The sequence below is a fragment of the Dermacentor albipictus genome, unplaced genomic scaffold (genome assembly GCF_038994185.2).
Source record: "Dermacentor albipictus isolate Rhodes 1998 colony unplaced genomic scaffold, USDA_Dalb.pri_finalv2 scaffold_23, whole genome shotgun sequence".
Taxonomy (NCBI): domain Eukaryota; kingdom Metazoa; phylum Arthropoda; class Arachnida; order Ixodida; family Ixodidae; genus Dermacentor; species Dermacentor albipictus.
Window position 1 is genome coordinate 3,809,611 of NW_027225577.1, and position 13,858 is coordinate 3,823,468.

The following is a 13,858-nucleotide window of genomic DNA, read 5'->3' on the forward strand; positions in this document are numbered from 1 at the left end:
CCGTTGCGTCTTTATCAAGAGGTCTGGCAAGCCCAGCCCTTTCTCTTTAGGAGAAGAATATACATTAAGTACAAAGAGACTCTTATCGTCTCAAAGCGGTCTCAAAGCGGTCTCAAAGCGGGAGCCCATGCGGAGCATGTCCGCGATCTTCGACTTCGTCGTCTTCCCCCCGCGATAGTATGGAAATCATCATAATAATCAACACGCAGCGTGCACTGAGCTATTTGGCGTTACCACGAGGTACGCGTACGTGCGATTATGGCCTGAAGCAAGGCGACATATACATTTATTGCAGGCCACAATCGCATGAATACTTGTCTCGGCCAATCGCTACTGTACTCCGTTTCAGCGATCAGGTGCGTGCAAGAAGTTCGGTCATCAAGCTTTTTATCACATCAAATGCCTTAAAATTGAGCAACAGGAATGTGCCGTTTGGTCATCAAGCTTATTATAACATAAAATACCTTAAAATCGAGCAACATGAATGTGCCGTGTTTCATACGCACCTGCCCCAGAAAATTCAGTGAAAGGCGTTATCTATTACACTTATTCGGACGAGACTGACGCCGACATATTCAAGGAAATATGCACGAGAAATTTATTATTAGGGGGTTTTACGTGCGAAAACCCCTTTCTGATTATAAGGCACGCCGCAGTGGAGAGAGAGAGCGTAAACGTTTATTTCAAATCAGCAAGATTTGAGTCCGGCGTCTTTTAGTGGGTCTGGGCACCCGCCGCGGACGCGGTTCCGAGACCTTGTCTCGAAGCGGCTTCCTCGGCTCGCCGGACGGCCCAAAGTTGTGCTGTCAGGTCAGGACTGCGGAAATTTCGACCCCCTGGGGTTCTTTAACGTGCAAAAAAAAAAAAACTGTTCTGGCGCCTAAGTCGAAACATTAGCGGCCGGATGAATATCACACCATGCTACTGTATGATGTTGCCAATAAGTAAGCGACAGGATGCGAGAAAAAAAAATCTTATTGCTGAAGCATTCCGAAGAGCTCAGTTTGTGGAGGAACTGGGAACTTTCATGGGCTTACGCACACACTTTCGGCGAATCATTCTTCTATTTCTGCAGGCATCCTGCACATTGGTCGCTGTATAACATGTTTGTCTATTTTTCAGGTCCCCAGTCAACGTTACAGTGAAGAAGCTGAAATGTGTGCCTCACACGGACGGAGATCAATTTCTTGAATACGATAAGGACTGCCAGGAACAGCTGGACCTATTTATGTCGCGAGGCATACAGACTCCCTTTAACATATCCACTAAAATTAGATTTCCTTTAATTGGACAATCGGTGCCTTCTAAAGAAGTTCACCTTAACCTAAACAACAAGGCATACATCTATAATACATTTGAGAAAAAGCCAGGCGCACCCAATGTGGTAAGTACATTACTGCTGTAAGGATCAATCTTATCTTTTTTTGTGTGTGAGCGTCACGTGCATGCATCGCCACTTCACGGAAGCGAGATCGCGCAAGCATACGGCATTGTGGGCATCTGTCTTTCTTGCTTTATTAAAACAGCCAGCCTGTCACTAGCGCGAACTTTGAGCTAAACACTAGCACCCTGGAAATCATGGTTATTTTCGCTGCACATTGCTACGGAGCAAGTGTCCTAGGACCCTTGTAGTTGTATCTTCATGGAGCGTCACTATAACTGTCATCCGTCATCATCATGGGTTATAAATACTGCAAGGCTCTCGGCAGCCCGTATGGCGATGGATGAATGAATGAAACAAATATGCTATGAGCATCTCCTTTGGAACGGGGTGGTAGGTTTCGCCACCAAGCTCCTGCTATTAAAATACCCATTGTACTACATAAAAAAGAAAAAAAGACAAAATGAACGCGATGAATTCCCGAAACCAAACTTTATGAACCCCTATTGTGAACTTTACCCTTGTACGCCTCAGTTGTTTGTCGTTTCCCACTTCCACCAATCTTCCAGTTGTCTCTTACTAATAGCTATTGCTTACATGTTTACTTTCCCATTGTTGTCACTGAACCCAACAACTTCAAGGCCAGAGTTTCCTAAATTGGCCGCTGAGCAGATATCTTCTCATTCTAATAAAACATGCTTCATCGTTTCCCTAGCTTCACCGCTGCAAGCACACGCTTCTCATTTCTTGTATCTCGCTTTAAAAGTGCGTGTTGTAAGGCATCCTGATCTCGCTTCGAAGAGTAATGAGCTTGCGATTTGTGTTATCATAAATTATTTCTTTCCTGATTTCATTTTTTCCTCTCAAGTAGTTACTCATAGCTTTTTTTTCAATTGCCGCCACGAATGAGATTGTCTCAGCCTCTCTGATTTTCCGCTTGACGTTTTTTGTTGACATGTTGCTCACAATACAGATCGAATACTTGCGGGTAAGCTTCCTAGTCATTTTCCTCCACTGTGAGTCATTGTTTTTCCTGTGCAAATACCTGATGCAAGAATAAAACAACGCCCTCTGGTGGTCCGTCGGGCAGAAGCCGCAGTGGCGCCTCTTTTTGCTGGGCATAAAACGTAGGGCGATGGCACGTCCTCTTACATTGGTCAACAGGAAACCATGCTTTCGAACAAGTCACTCACTACCATGAGCGTCGGGGGTTCTGCCCAGCTGTTCAGCCGTTTATGCTGGCCAGCAGGTATGGGCCACCCAACTCGTGCTTATTGAGCTTACTGTCATCAGCTCAAAGCCACTAAAAATTGCGATTGTGCTCTACGCACTGTCGGTCGAAATCTGCCGTCTCTTAGGAGAAGTGTCTACCCACCCGCGGCCGTAAAAGGACCTGCGCTTGGTTGCTAGCGCACTGGAACATTGCTAGTATCCGCTGTTAGAATTCGACCACACCGAGTTCACGACTCGCTGCCAACCTTTTCTTCAACGCCACCCGCCTCACACCTAGCCATGACCGTGTCTCTTCCAACACCGTCGGGTCATCGTGACAAGGCTGGTCTGCTTCTCCAAACAGATGCGCAAACAAACATATGCGCAAGCTTGGAGTCAATGGCACCCGCCTTTCTCCAGCGATCTTCGTTGTTTGGTTACGCGAACCCAATTTCAGTCACACTTTAGGCGCACCCGTCCATAACGGCAGCTTCTGGGCTTTTGTCACCACCGAGTGAGGGCGACGCGGTCTGAATGCCTACTCCCGCTCTTTGCGATCCACAGCTACGCTCACCCACTGCACAGTCGCCTTTGCCACCTGTCGTCGCTGTAGCTGCAAGCTTCTCCCATACAGCCTACCCGCCTCAACATCCGCCGATGTGTTTGGCTACTGGTCATCGCCGGGCTTGCGCGCTTTTGTCGACTCTTCTCAGATGAGCACTAAGCAGATTGAACCACCAAACGTGTAGTATGCACTGCTCGCCCTGATAAGCATTCGTCGTCTGGCCATCGTTCTTCGATGCCATGGAAGCAGTGGTCTTGGCCGCTGAGCACATCGCGATCTCGTACTTCTCCAAGATTTAGCGCCGTGGTAGCTCGGTGAATACATTGCCACCTGATTATGGCACCACATTCATCACGGCGCCCAGGTTGACTTTGTACACGTCAGGTGTCTTGGATTTGTTCCGTCTCCTGCCTACACATGTAGAATGAACCTGCCCTCATCACGTCGGTCATCCTTCGTCGCCTTTCTGATTTGGTCGGCCAGGTGACCTCTCCTCTGACACCTTCGTTGGTTACACAGGAGGCTGCACAAGGCCGGGTCGCAACCACTCAAGTCTTCCCGATCTGTGTACGCGTGGTCCGTCCATGACGGCTACGTCGCTGCTTGCGCCTTCCCGTTGGTTACCACTTCCATGCGCTACGCTTGCTTGCAGCCAAGGTGTCTCGAATCCTTCAGGGCTTCTTTCGCATCGTCGATGTTGACGCGCGACCTTCGCCTGCTTTATCGTCCTCCTAAATAAAGCGTGTAGCCGTGCTTAACACACATACAAATTCTGTTTTCTCCAGCCTCTGCATGCAGCCAAACGTTACTCAACTTTTCCACATAAGCCCTGGACAGTCGCTGAGGTATCGTACAGCTGCGCTCTAAAGCCACAGCGTACAGTTTGAATGGTCATACCTCATAGGCTTGTTAGATCGCCTGCACACCTTCCCGAGATGGTCTACTGATCCTATTCCATGCACCATATCATGATGGGCATTTTATGTAAGGCGCCCTTTCCTGGCTAAGAACGTCGCACTCAAAGACCGCAATGGGTCGTTGTCTTGCACATGTTTGCCAGTGCGACTTGTTTTGAGGTCCGCCTACACCTTGTGACCACAAACTGCAAGTTCCAGCAGCATTGGTGCGTTGGGCACCTTGTCCAGTAGGCGGATGCCAGAGCCTGATATATGATCTTTGATAGCCTGAACCAGCGCCCGCTAGCACGTCGACATAGGCTTCCCATGGAGTGATATGTGCCGTGTCTACGTCCCCGTATACCACCCATACTCTTTATTTGGGATTCACCTGTGCGAGCGGGAGTGAAGGTATTCTGTAATGTCATGACGCTGCTATCCATCATGATCTCACGCCGCAATCACAAACCGTTAATCTCGTGAGCTCGACTCGCCAGCCAGGAACAGAAGGCGCTCTCGTTCTCGGTCCAGCTGACTCCGCAGTAGCCGCTCGGCTGGTTTTTTTTTCCGAATAAAAACAAGGACGATGGCAGGCCACGTCAGCAACTGTGACGTCGTCTTACATAGTGTATGGTCACATTGAATGAAAGTGGACTTGCCCTCTTGTGCAAGTTATAGTTGTATTTCATCGCAGGTATGCTGAAATCAAAATTTTTGCCATACGTCATATTCGCATTTAGGATTAAAAGAAATGAAATTATGTGTTTTTACGTGCCAAAAGCACAATTTGTTTATGAGGAACATCGTAGTGGGCGACTACGGAAATTTCGACCATCTGTTCTTTAACGTGCACCTAAATCTAAACACACAGGTGTTCTCGTATTTCGCCCCCATCGAAATGCGGCTGCCGTGGCCGGCATTCGATTCCGTGACCTCGTGCTTGGCAGCCCAGCACCATAACCACTAAACAACCGAGGCGAATGCATTTAGGACAAAGTATACATACTCTGTGCAGATCACGTGGTGGAGAAGCGTGCCATCTTTGGATTCAAAATGGCTAAAAACGGCGATTTTCAGTTTCTCCAGGTCACCTTTCGTGACACAGGTCAGCATTTGTTGAAAATGTCGGCAAATTATTGGAATGTTGTCGGGAAAGATCACGAAATTTTCACATGCCAAGACCTGCTTACGCCTGCTGGTCACGCGAAATATGTAGCATCAAGACGTTACAATGTCGAGAGTTCCTTACAAAGACCAAGCCGCAAGGCACCAGAATCACGGAATACATCCGGTCTGGAAAATGTGGTTTTGGTGCGATAAGTCTTCACCGTGAATATCTACCAGCACCCTGAACAATGAAACAAGGAAAGAAAGACATTCAGTTCCATGTATCCGAAGCCAAGTGCTTCGTCAATACATAGCAAAAGCTGGACACATGATCCTATAAAGGAACGGTATTTGATGCAAAAAATCCGGAAACCGCTTTTTGATGAGAACATAGTAGGACTCCCTAGAGTTACTTGATGGTTACCTGCTCAGCAATCACTAGTTCCTCTGTGGCTGAGACGCTGTGTGGTATTTGTCTAGCCTGTAAATGGAATGGGAGCCAGCATCGATGGTAGGACGGAGAGCTAGCCACATTTACGTAAAGGTGGGAAAGCGCCACTTTAACTTTCGCTAGTTTGTAGTCCACTATTACGTGGGTGAGCAAAATTACAGTGTTTGTGCCGACAAGAGCGAGCTTGAATAGGCTAATAACGGTCACTTTATTGATATTACGAGGTAAAATTGCACGTTCTGAAAATTTTGCCAAACAAGTAGTGTTTTGTCCCATGTTGCAAGTATGCTATCGAGTCCCTAGGAGTAGCCCTGACCCACTGGTCTGGAGCTTGACCAGCAGCGCAGAGGGCTCAGGCAATAAGGAGGTCACACAAAGTATAAAAACGCATTTCAACATCCCTCCACTTCTATCTCAGGCTGCAACCTGCCGACGCCGAGCGTCCATACTTTCTTCCTCGTGCAGCGTTTTCGAAGAAAGGAAGATGCGCGTCACCTGGCATCTCACGAAAGCGTCCCGCTCATGATTATGAATTGAAACCGCACTTAGTATACAGGTTCTTTCTTTTTTAATATTGCTGAATTTTTATATTATTTTCCTCGTTTGACTTCTGCAGTGTATGTTCTTTTTTCTCCTGGCGTTTCGCCACCACGCCTTACACGAAGTGTTTATGCCACGGGGAGTAACGCGGCGGTTAGGTAGCTGTCGCTTTAGCGGTCGCAGGACCATTTAATAATGGCACATTGTTACTGCGAATTTGCTGTATTGTACTATATCATTTGCAAGATATACTGCAGTCCTTGTTGATGGCTGGGTAGCGCATAGGTGGAGTGTGCTTATATGGCACGTACTCTTCCTGTCACCAACGACCCTGGCACTGGAATAACGCCAAAGATGCAATGCCAAGCGGCAAAACTCATGATTACAAGCTCCCCAGTGTCACAGGCCAACCACTGACGACAAAGGACGGCCGCTTCGCCATTACAGATTCTGTGTCAGTCGCTATTATTCAGTTTGACGGAAGTTTAGGTGGCGTTTAAACGGAAGCAAAGTGCGTCATCCTCCGTAGTACCTATACAAAGGCATATTTTGAAGAGGACAAGAGGTAACCTTGCCAAGCAAAAGGTCCCCAGAATTTAGCTAAGAACTTTTGGGTCGGGCTTTTTTGAGAAAGGCGGCTTCGTAATAAGTTGCCGCCATCTGCAGCGAACGCCTTTGGAACGTGTGTTTTCCGTGCACCTAAAGGTGACGCAGCCAAAGTGATGCAGAAGTGTCCCAACTCCCCCCGCCAGGTGATCGCTCCCGTGCGCATTAGGCTTAATTTGCTGAATTGACAAAGATACCACAGTGTGCAATGAGCGCCTTTTGTGCTTGCGGTGTAGCCTAATTGTTAGAGCATCGGGCTATAATAACGCCGAGGCAGCCACGTTCAAATCCCACTGCAGTACGCGTCTCTAAAGCGAAGCTTTCTTGGCCAACAATTTTATGGTTTTGCGTGCATCGATATGTCACTGATCGGGTTATAGGCGAGTATACTCGCAATTACATAAGAAAATGATGCGAATAACTGCGGAATTCAAACCTAAATTCGAAAATAAATAAGCAGAACTACGAGCTTACATAAGATTTCTCACACTGCGTAGCACGGTTACGCGAGAGCACATGCGTGCGCCAGTTTTCTATACGCCAGAAACGGAGGATTGAAATGGGCAAATTTATGGCATTTCATTAACGGCGTCACGAAAGCTTCGCTTCCCCCAGATTCTAACGTGTGCGTTGATCTACATAATCTTTCATTGCTGACTTCTCTAATATAAAAGGGTGCCGTATAACTCTGTAATCCCGTTCGAACTACTCTTGCTTAATTTCAGACGACATGCAAATTTACTGTCGAGGTGATCTTCCGCGGATTTTTTCTATACCATACCACGAACCACCAGAAGCACCCTGAAAAAGATTATCATTTTTTGCCGGTCTCAGTCCTCAATGACAGCAGCAAGCATCTGATTGCAAAACGCAAGAAACTTGCTTATAATATAACAGGAGACGTTGTGCAGACAATGTGTCTTCAGCGCTAGTACGAAAAGAAGACATCAGCAAGCTAATAAAGTCACAAGTTTCTGAATGTCAATAAAATGAAACACATTTATATCGTTTCTGGAAAACATTTATTTTTTCACTGAGGCAGAATAGGACACGGCTACGGTGGCAGTGCCCAAATGAAGATAGCATTTTATACGGAACGCCTAAAGTTACGCAACCCAGTGCCAATAAACTTCTAGTAGAGGGGGTGAATATGACATTTTCCGAGTACGAATCTAATAATAGCAAGTATTTGAGTCTTGAACAGTCAAATGCAGACCCATATGTTTAAAGCCGGAATATATATTTCGGTGCAATTATGTACCACACCTCCGCTCGCTGTGCAAAAAAATAAAGAAGAGACAGCTATCAAGAACAAATGATCACTTTTAAATATAAGAATACCAGCTGTTATTGCTGTTATTAGAAAAAACTGCATGAACAGCCGCGCAACAAAAATAAAACCTAGTTGCAAACAAGCTCTACAGGAAAGAATGACTGGCTGTATGACTAGCTTTGCACAAGAGCTAAATAACTGATTGCCAATAAACGTTAATAATTTGCAAACAAGAAGGAAAGAAACAAAAAAGCTGCCGAAGGACTTGGGTGCCATTGGTTCGTGTAAAAGAGCCAGATGGAAGAACAACATCGCATGGTTGTAGTGTAAAAGATAACACTGCTACATATCTAGACTTACCAAAGACACTACATGACAGAATAGATGCAAACAAACAAAGCAAAACACTCCACGGCACAAAATACTTTGTTCCTTTTGCTGTTGCATTCCTTCGCATACTTTTGCCGTCATACATTTAGTAATTAGCGATGCTTTCATTAGCAGACTGAGAACAATTATTATAATTTAGATCTGGCAATTACTGGGTAGTATAAAGTTAGGTTTGAGTATTTAAACATACTGTATAGTTGCTTTTCGAATACGAATTGAATGCTACATACTAACTTTTCGTATTTATATTCGAAACTTCGAATATTTTCCCACCCCTAACTTCAAGTTAAAGGGAAGCTGAAACGGCTTTCAATTTCCATGAATTGCTGGGATTGGGAAGAACAGACCTAATAATTTACGGTTCCGAAATTTTTTTCTTGGTTTTGTTAATATACGGGGCGGAAATCGCTTTCTAAATCACCCCCGCGGACCCGCCCCCATCGCTTCCCGGAGCGCCGGGTGAGGTGGTTGCCAGAGATGAGAACCGGTGAGAGTGACGTCATTCGCGTCGACCGAGCTGCCTTACCGGCGTGCTGGCATGTGCTGGCATGCCTCTTTCCGTCCTGCGCTTTACTGAACGACGCTACGAGAGATCTGCCGCCGCCGCCGCTCACGTTTGTTTTCTTTTGCGATTTTCGTAAACTGCTCTTTCGTGAAGCTGCCCATCGCAGCAGCTTCACGTGCATGCTTGCGCGAGCAAACGCCGCTGGCACGCTGCGAAGCATAGACGGAAACGCGCGCAGTAATAAATTTTGGGGACTGGACTTCGTGCGTAGCTTCCACAGCATTGCACCTGAGGTATGAAATGGAGTATAGGCTTGCCTAGTGACATTCGACGTGCGGTTGCAGTTATCGTGTTTACCACACGGTGGTGCTAAAACTGCCTAATATGTTTATGTGAACACTAGCATGGAGCATGCATAGCGATTCTTGATCGAGCCACAATCGCAAGGTCTTCGAACCATAGTATGAATATTGCACATATAATACCTCTGGCCATCTCTGGATGTGTATAATCAACTTCCCTGACTGTACCTCGCAGCACTGTATTGAAAGCACGCTTTGAAACGTGGTACTTATGTTCGCGATCATGTATCAACACTAAAAGAACCACGGGACTATAGACAAGCAGCGGCAAGGTGCTTGACATCACGGAATTGCACCCGTGTTTACAATATAATGAGAAGTTAGTGCTTCGGCATTCTTCCAGCAGCAAGTTCCCTGTGACACTTTAGCGCATTTTTTCTCCCGTCATTGAAACGTGCAGCTACATGAAAACAAAAACAAACATATGTACCAGCTAAGGTTTCCAACGCGCGAGAAGGTGCACACATCGCTCTCGCTGTTGGCACACTCAAGATCGTCGTTGCCGCCGTTGCCGCCATCGTTTTCCGTATCGGCTGTCGGTTCGAACATGTACGGCGAAAATGCAAGCTGTCCGAGATAGCGAGAACGTTCCATAATGCTTACAACTCAGCTATGAAGCCAGAACAGAACAGCGTGCTATGCTCTGAAACGGCGGCGCCGACCGGCGACTGCCGCGAATGACGTCACAGCGGCCCCGGCGAATCACGGGGAACAGCGGCGTTCGCGGGATGCCCTGAGGCGCAGGTGCGCATTTTCTTGAAAAAACAGCCGCTTGCGTTTGTTTCCGCCATTTTTGAACCAGATATTCGTGTTCAGGGGACTGAAAACTGTAGAATGCCGCAGAGAACTCATTTTTTTTCGAGAAGTGTTTCAGCTTCCCTTTAAGCTTTCATATACAGAAACATGCCATTCGAAGCACCGTGTTGGACAAATAAATTTTAAATATTGCAAAGCTTTCTGCTGTAAATAGATTGCTTTCGAATCTGTGAAACGGGGTGCAGTAGAATATTAGCTCTCGATATCGTTATCGGAAACCATGGGCTACCCCACTCCGAAAGGAATAAAAGATGGCTGCCGCCGATCGCTCAGGCGCTGGGTACTCGCACCTGCCGGAGAGCATGGATTTATTTGCGTATAATAAAGCTTTTTGCGTGGCCATGTAACGTTTTGCAGCACTTTCGGCACGTTTACGACCTGATTCGGCCAACTCTTTTCTGCTGAGGATCCGTTTTAGCGTCATTCTTAAGCTTCCGTTGCATGCCGTAACGATTTTCGACCAGCCACCGCAAGCTAAGTAAGGGAAAGCGGACCAATCGCCGATGCCGACCCCATGCACCTTGTTCCTGTGGTTATCGATTTTCAATGCAATGGTTCGGCCCTATCGAATCCCTCTTCACTTGAGCGTGCTGCTCGCCTCTTGTCAGCAAATTAGATAAGGCTAGCTGCTCAGTTTCGGCAATGTTATTCGTTTTTCAAGCAAACAAATGTGACCTCCTATGAACGAGGAGAGCGTTTGATTGGTCTGTTGAGACAACCTTGCGGGTGACCGCCTCGTGCTTGCGTCGGCGGTTACGCAAATTTGACGTCAGGAGATTGGAATAAAAACTTATTGGAATAATTTTACGTTATAGGGCCCCCTTTGCCGAACGGAACGGGATTATTCCACCACGGAAAAAGAGTGTCTTGCGCTGGTGTGGGGCGTTGTGAAATTTCGCCCGTATTCGTACGGCCGCTCCTTTAATGTTGTCAGTGAGCACCACTGCATTTGTTGACTGATGAACATAAAAGATGCATCAGGACGATTGGCGCGCTGGAGCCTTAAGCTTCAGGAATTCGACAATGTTATTGTCTATAAATCGGGAAAGCGCCATAGGGGTCCCGATTGCCTTTCTGGCGCCCCATTCGAATCTGCCACTGCAAAAGATGACGACGATGCAGTATTTGTCGGAGATGGCAACACAGCTACAATTCTTTAGCAAACAGCGCGAATAACGGGACACAGAGGAGAGACAAATGCGCAATGTTTCTTTTTTTTCTTTTCTTACTTAGCTTCAGAGAGACACAGGGACACCCTTTGTCCCGAAAACCGCACGAGGTGGACACGTGAACTATTTCGAAGCGCAAGCGCATGTAAAGGCAGCGTCCGGAAAGGACTGGCCGAAGGGCTTCCTCCGCGAAGGCTCACATTTCTCCGCGCACGGTTGTAGGCTGCTTAATCCGGCCGCGGAAAGCAGCGCACAAGGAAGAAGAGGCGCAAGCAGAAAGAAGCGCGAAAGAAGGAAGAGACGCACCTTTGTTGCTAGGCGACAACTTTCTGGGCGGAGCATGCGCAGAGCAACGGGCTTTTATGAAAAATACCGCAGAAAGAAGCCCGAAAGAAAGAAGAGCCGCGTCCCCGTTGCTAGGCGACACCGGCTCTATATACGGAGCATGCGCAGCACGGTGTCCATCTGGGACCTCCTGCAAGCCGCTTTGTGTGAACATTTTAATCGTTCAACCGGTATAATGTAAAAGTAACCTTTATATTTAGGCAAAGGCACTCAATACTGTATGCCTATACTAGAGGTTAAAGTGTTGTAACCTCTAGTTGAGGTGCACACTTTCGTACCTTTAATAGAAGTTAAATTTGTAAAGGTTGATTTGTAACTTATAAGTTAAAGGGGCACAAATATGTGAGAATATACCCCTTTAATAAACGTTACCGTGCTAAGAGTGCAGACACTGCACACGCTGGATTGAGTAATTATTGTACTGCTCCATGCATGGTTTCAGCTGACAAGCATGAAGCCCTGAGCACACCCCAATATGACTAAGCAGAAACAGGTTTAGCAAGGAACCGCGCCAATAACACTGTCAGGAACAGCCCGCCCTCTCAAATAATGAATTCTAGACCCCGCATTTCGGGGCAGACCGTGTAGAATGAGGTCGCCGTTACTGTCGAGCTGATTACTACTGCTGCTGCAGCTGTCGTCATCACTGTCATCGTCATGTCCCCCTCAGAAAGGCGAAGGTTGTGCAACACAGCACATGCCGCGACAATGTTGGTTCCACGTTGCGGCTCTTAGAGGAGGGTGCGGTACCGCAGCAGACAGCGCAAACTGCTCTTTAAGAGACCAATGCACCTCTCCACCACGGAACGCATGACGGCATACGCTATGCTGTATTGCGCCTCAGCTGTCTGTGTTGAGGTTGGCCGGGAACTGGGGTCAGGAGCCACGGCTCCAAGGGATAGCCATTGTCACCTGCACAACGATGGCAATAATGCATCGAGTACTCCTCTAACAAGATACAAGTTGGCAACTGAGCGAAGCTACAGCATCATTCAAGAAAGGTAGTGTTCAGAGGTATTGAGTCTCAAGTAAAAGCATGAGGTGAGCATGTACGTGCCCGATACGCACTGTTAACCAATTTCGAAGCGCACTACTCGGTGCCTGCTAGAAAGAGAAGAAATCAACTCTTGTTGGTGTTATCAATGACACAATGGTAGCACTAATTCGTTTTCATTTCTTCTGCTTTTGGCTGACACTGGGCACAGCAGCACTAATACGTGTTCCTTTCGTCTGCTCCTGGCAGGCACTTCATAACATGCTTGTAACTTAAACTTTGAACAGTTGTAGTGGTGGCAGTAAATGTTATCATTTTTTAAATCCTGGCACTTAGTTATGCGCTTCTAATTCAGTTAAATGTTTGTGTTGGGGCTGACACAGCGTTCTGTTCCCTACTGAAGCGTGACTGCGCCAAAAAATGTTTCGACTCACCGAAGGGGTATTCTCCGGAATTTCTGATGCGCTCCGCTTGGAACCGGCGGCGCAGCCACGTCGTCCGCCAGACGAATGAGTTATGCTCCGATTTTGGTTTCAGTCAATTAAAGAAATAACAAGGGAAAACTCGGAAACAAACGAATCCTCAGCTATAGGTGACGGAGGCCCGCTAATTCACATAGGTGTGCAGGGAGGGGGGGCTGGAAGTAGGCTTGAGCATTGCCGTGGAATGGGGGGGGGGGGAGGACGTGGAGGAAAATGAGCACACGTTGCACCATCTTGGTGCGCCGACGCTGGTGCGATTCCACCGAGCACCGCTGAAAGTTTAAAGAGTCTTTTTGGCCACTGAAGTGCGAAAGACACGTAGTAGAACATGCTTATATAGTTACCCAAGTTGAACTCAAAGAGGCACCTAGTGGCACACCCAGTGGCCCCAGTTGGCGTCAGGGTTACCGAAAAGTGGCACAGACCAAGTGGCACATACCTGCAGTGATCTAAGTTGAAATCAGAGAGATTCATTGAACAGGGGCGCGTACCCAGTACCACATACCCAGCGAACCAAATCATTCCATCCAAGTCAACCCTGTTCCGTCAGCACAGCAGCCCGTCGGACTATCCATTAGACCATGGCTACCTACTTCCAGTGACCCAATTTTGCGAGAAAATGCTTGCATTATGATCAAGTTGAGTGGAAACCGGAATTATACTCCATCCCTTATAGCTTATGTGGTGCAATATGGGAGATTAATACCCATCGACGATGAATTTGATAACTTGTTCATGCATATTCCACACTCATGTAAAACATC

At 47.1% G+C, this 13,858-nt stretch overlaps 1 long non-coding RNA gene across 4 annotated transcripts in view; it reads left to right on the plus strand.

Annotated features, from left to right (window-relative positions):
* Nucleotides 1–7,694, plus strand: part of LOC135898877 (uncharacterized) — a 65,008-nt gene extending 57,314 nt beyond the window's left edge. For all 4 annotated transcript variants that reach the window (XR_011509899.1, XR_011509898.1, XR_011509901.1 and 1 more), the window contains 2 exons: nt 1,123–1,384; nt 7,484–7,694. This is a non-coding gene — a long non-coding RNA (uncharacterized lncRNA). The remainder of the gene's footprint in view (nt 1–1,122; nt 1,385–7,483) is intronic.
* The last annotated feature ends 6,164 nt before the right edge of the window (nt 7,695–13,858 follow it).